Below are 6,058 nucleotides of genomic sequence, written 5' to 3' on the forward strand. Positions count from 1 at the left end.
AATAGGCTATTTGTAAGGGTTGCCATAAAAAAGCCTTTATTGAGAGCAACCAACAAATGTAACCACCTGGAGTTTGCTAAACGCCATTGGCACTGGTCAGATGAGACTAAAATAGAGCTCTTTTGCCACGCACACCAGTGGTGGGTTTGGCCTCGGAAGAAAGATGCATATGCAGGAAATAACCTAATACCTACTGTAAAATATGATGGTGGATCTTTGATGATATGGGGCTGTGTTAAGGTCAACGGCATCATGAACTCTACCAAGTACTAGGACATTTAGCCAAAAACCTGGTTGCCTCTGCCAAGAGGCTGAAACTTGGCTGCAAGTGGATCTTCCAGCAAAACAATGACCCAAAGCATGCATCAAAATTCACAAAGAACTAGTTAATTGACAACAAAATCAACATTTTGTAATGGCCATCTTAGTCCCTGGACTTGAACCCCAGCACAGACCGAAGGATATCAAGGATCTGGAAAGGTTCTGTGTGGAGGAATGGTCTAGGATCCCTCCCAATGTGTTCTCCAGTCTCATAAAACATTATAGAAAAAGGATAAGTGCCCTTATCCTTGCAAGGGGAGGGTGCACAAAGTATTGAAAACGGGTGCCAATAATTTGTACGTATCTTTTTGGGGATTGTTTTTATTACTTGTTCAACAAAATATTTTTCTCTGAGCAATTGTATTATTATAAAATAATATAATTTTCCAATTGTTTTGAATAGGCTATACAATATTGCTCAGTATTTGTATTACTTACTTTATACTGTATTTTTTGCTCATCTTTATTAAGGGTGCCAACAATTTTGGAGGTGACTGTATCAGGGTTGGGCTCATTTCAGAATTGAATTGAGAATGCCTCATAAATTCCAATTGAATTTTAATTGAAGTAGCAAACAGGATAAGAATTGAAATTCGAATTTGAATGAAAGGAAATATAATTGAATTAAGTGAAATTCAATGAAATTCAAATGCCTCTTCTATTCTATGCTGAACAAAAATATAAACGCAACATGCAACAATGTCAATGATTTTACTGAGTTTCATTTCATATAAGGAAATCAGTCAATTGAAATAAAATAATTAGGCCCTAATCTATGGATTTTACATGACTGGGCAGGGGTGTACCCATACGCCCACCCACTGGGGAGCCAGGCCCAGCCAATCAGAATGAGTTTTCCCCCACAAAAGGGCTTTATTACAGACAGAAATACTACTCAGTTTCATCAGCTGTCCGGGTGGCTGGTCTCAGATGATCCCGCAGGTGAAGAAGCCGGATGTGGAGGTCCTGGGCTAGCGTGGTTACACGTGGTCTGCGGTTGTGAGGCCAGTTGGACGTACTGCCAAATTCTCTAAAACGACATTGGAGGAGGCTTATAAATTAACATTACATTTTCTGGCAACAGCTCTGGTGGACATTCCTGAAGTCAGCATGTCAATTGCACGCTCCCTCAAAACTTGAGACATCTGTGGCATTGTGTTGTGCGACAAAACTGCACATTTTAGAGTGGCCTTTTATTGTCCCCAGCACAAGTTGCACCTGTGTAATGATCATGCTGTTTAATCAGCTTTTTGATATGCCACACCTGTCAGGTAGATTGATTATCTTGGCAAAGGAGAAATGCTCACTAACAGGGATGTAAACAAATGTGTGCACAAAATATGAGAGAAATAAGCTTTTTGTGCATATGGAAAATGTATGGGATCTTTTGTTTCAGCTCATGAAATATGGGACCAACACTTTACATGTTGCGTTTATATTTTTGTTCATTATATATTAGGTTTGGTTTATACATCTTATACATAAAACATCAAACATGTAATTATATACATGCATATAAAATATTGCTGAAACAATAGATTTTAAGGACAAACTCTTAAAATGAACGATCAAGGAAAACAAAACCTGTATGTGAATATTCTAAGTTATTACATTTCATTAATCGCTTACATTTTGTTCAATATGGGGAAAATACTACATTTCCCAGAATGTATTAGTTTAACCAAGTTTAACATGAGGCCTTCAAAAAGAAGCCAAACAAATGAAATAGCTGGTGGAAATATAATTGGCTATTCTAAGCACTAAGGTTAAAACAGTATATGAAATACATTTCCTGGGAAAAGTTACAGTATATATTATTTGGTATCTGGAAGTGTGACCTGTCAGATTCAATGAAACTCATGTTCTATGACTGAGTGGAATTTATTTGAATTGCACTGAATTTAATTATACTTCCTGTCACTCAAACACTAATTCTACATCCTGTGGGGTGTGGCTAAATTCAATTAGAATTTCAACTCACGAGTTGAATGGCAGTCAATTCCAAAATTCTGAATTGAGCCCAACCCTGGAATGTCTATGAGCTTGATGAGCTTTTATCTTTTGTTATTTTGTTTTATTTACTGTATGTTTTATAGCAACATTTCTCTACTTTTTACCTGAATCCAGGATGTAGCAGCTTAGGGATTCCTCTAAATATTTTTACTTCAATATTTTGTTATGTCATTTTTCAGAGTATATTACCTGTAGTTGTGTGAAAGGAACCTCCAAACTTACCGACAAGTGTGACAACCCAGTCAACAAGCATGCCTATGCCCATTCTGTATCTGTTGTGGTAATACTATACTGTTGTCAGAACCACATGTTATAATCAGACTAAAGCAAGGAAGAGTCAATCAATAAGGATAATTATAAAACACTATTGTATGTGGCAACCGCTCTGCATCATTGATGTGCATCTACAATATGGTCTTGACTGCTCACTTAATGACATTGTGCATGTCTGTGTTTACTACCCTATCGTTTTACTCATACAGTTGAAGTCTGAAGTTTACATACACTTAGGTTGGAGTCATTAAAACTTGTTTTTCAACAACTTTTTCAAAGTCGGTTAGGACATCTACTTTGTGCATGACACAAGTAATTTTTCCAACAATTGTTTACAGACAGATTATTTAACTTATAATTCACTGTATCACAATTCCAGTGGGTCAGAAGTTTACATACACTAAGTTGACTGTGCCTTTAAACAGCTTGGAACATTCCAGAAAATGATGTCATGGCTTTAGAAGCTTCTGATAGGCTAATTGACATACTTTGAGTCAATTGGAGGTGTACCTGTGGATGTATTTCAAGGCCTACCTTCAAACTCAGCGCCTCTTTGCTTGACATCATGGAAAAATCAAAAGTAATCAGCCAAGACCTCAGAAAAAAATGGTAGACCTCCAAAACTTTGGTTCATCCTTGGGAGCAATTTCCAAACGCCTGAAGGTACCACGTTCATCTGTACAAACAATAGTACGCAAGTATAAACACCATGGGACCACGCAGCCGTCATACCGCTCAGGAAGGAGACGCGTTCTGTCTCCTAGAGATGAACGTACTTTGGTGCGAAAAGTGCAAATCAATCCCAGAACAACAGCAAAGGACATTGTGAAGATGCTGGAAACAGGTACAAAAGTATCTATATCCACAGTCAAATGAGTCCTATATCGACATAACCTGAAAGGCCGCTCAGCAAGGAAGAAGCCACTGCTCTAAAACCGCCATAAAAACTACGGTTTGCAACTGCACATGGGGACAAAGATCGTACTTTTTGGAGAAATATCCTCTGGTCTGATGAACCAAAAACTATTTGGCCATAATGACCATTGTTATATTTGGAGGAAAAAGGGTGTTGCTTGCAAGCCGAAGAACACCATCCCAACCGTGAAGCACGGGGGTGGCAGCATCATGCTGTGGGGGTGCTTTGCTGCAGGAGGAACTGGTGCACTTCACAAAATAGATGGAATCATGAGGAAGGAAAAGTATGTGGATATATTGAAGCAACATCTCAAGACATCAGTCAGGAAGTTAAAGCTTGGTCGCAAATGGGTCTTCCAAATGGACAATGACCCCAAGCATACTTCCAAAGTTGTGGCAAAATGGCTTAAGGACAACAAAGTCAAGGTATTGGAGTGGCCATCACAAAGCCCTGACCTCAATTCTATAGAACATTTGTGGGCAGAACTGAAAAAGTGTGTGCGAACACTAATTGAGTGTATGTAAACTTCTGACCCACTGGGAATGTGATGAAAGAAATAAAAGCTAAAATAAATCATTCTCTCTACTATTATTCTGATATTTCACATTCTTAAAATAAAGTGGTGATCCTAACTTACCTAAGACAGGGAATTTTTACAAGGATTAAATGTCAGGAATTGTGAAAAACTGAGTTTAAATGTATTTGGCTAAGGTGTATGTAAACTTCCGACTTCAACTGTAAATGTGTCAGTAAAGTATTTAACTCTTTCAACAGACATTTTCAACACGTCCGTTTCCCTATGATGCATTCAGAATGAAATATACCAGAGGTTCCTCTGTTATTGGATTTCCCCTATGTCTCTAGCAATTTCACAATATGTTTGAAGCATTTTCAACTTCACTGGTATGGTTGTAGGCTATCAGAGCACGTGATGCAGGCCATGCCAGGTCAGTTTGAATTGTTTTGCACCTTTCAATCAGTTAGAAGTCTCTTATTCCTGCCTTCCATTGGTGGCACACATCTAATTATGTTAGTTATATAGTGGCTATATTTTCCATTCATTTGGGATTCAGACCTGCAGATATCTCCTAATGCATATAGGCTGATCTGCACAACAGATGCTGTTGAATATGGATTCACCTCAACCTGAGACCATGTTTTTGTTGCATGGAATCATCTGACAAACTTAGATTTTTGGGTAAACTTTCTCTTTAATTTGAATTTTTGTTCAACCAATGAAAAATGCTACCATCTGAAATGCTACAGTGTTCAGTCTCGAATAGTTAAAATATTATGAATGTTAAAGTATGACAATTGTAACTCAATAAAGGAGTTGTGTTGACTTGCACAGTAAACCAGTTGTGTCATGTCTTGCATGGATTTGATGACAAGGTCATTGGGGTCATCAGTAGTAGATTGCACTTGCAAGGTATAGATTTTCATTCTTTGAACCCCAAAATCAAAGTGTAACACTTTGGTCTCCAAAACTATCACAATGTGGACCATCAAAGATTAGAATGATAAAATAAAAGCATGCAAATATTTGATGCATTATTGATAGAATGCAATACATTTTAAGAGTGTTAATATATCACATAAACTTCTGACATTATTACCATTTCCAAATGATGACTATTTTCTCACCATGATTGTGTTTAGAAAATTATTTGAGAGAAATTTATGTTTCTTATTTTATATTCATTTGTATATAATTTTGTAGAACATGTTTTTACCAATGTATTGGTATTTAAAGTAATGAGAATAATGTGTAGAGAGACTGTCTAACCAAAATATTACTATGAGGGATACATGTTTTAATGCGCCCTCACCACCATTTCTAGTCAAAGCATGATTTCTGACTGATAATGCTTGACAAGCCATAAATTGTGTGCGTGTGTGGCAGAGAATTACTACTTAATAATAAGTAGGGTCTCATATGAAGCCATTGTCCTTTTGTTTTTGTTTAGTACGGTATAAAGTGTTTTTAAAAAAGAGTATTTCCACAGTTTCTAAATAACAAGAACAACCTGATTTTCGTTTTTTAAATTATTATTTTTAACATTTGAATATAATATTTTTATCTTTTAACCATCTGATATTCTAGTGTTTCTCTTCTATATCTACTAAACTAACACAAGATACATTTGAGTCGACTTACACTACCACCAAAAATAAATGTAGGTTCACTACATTAAGTGGCAATAAAAAGTCTACACTCCCCTTGGATTTCTTCACATTTTTTGTTACAAAGTGGGATTAAAATTGATTTAATTGTCATTTTTTGTCAACGATCTACACAAAATACTCTGTAATGTCAAAGTGGAAGAAAAATTCTAACATTGTTTAGAGATTAATGAAAAATAAAACACTAATGAGTCAATAGATGTTATGTTAGGCCTACTGCTGCTAGGTAGCTCTCTCTGCTCTCTCCCTTCCCTCTGTCTGTCCTTGATTGCAGGAGTGAAGTCTGGTGTGCGGGAGTCAGGGTTCCAGCTGCAGCTCATTCACCATAATCACCTCAGCCTTTAAGACCCG

This window comes from Coregonus lavaretus, assembly GCF_964263955.1.
Source record: "Coregonus lavaretus genome assembly, chromosome: 21".
NCBI lineage: Eukaryota > Metazoa > Chordata > Actinopteri > Salmoniformes > Salmonidae > Coregonus > Coregonus lavaretus.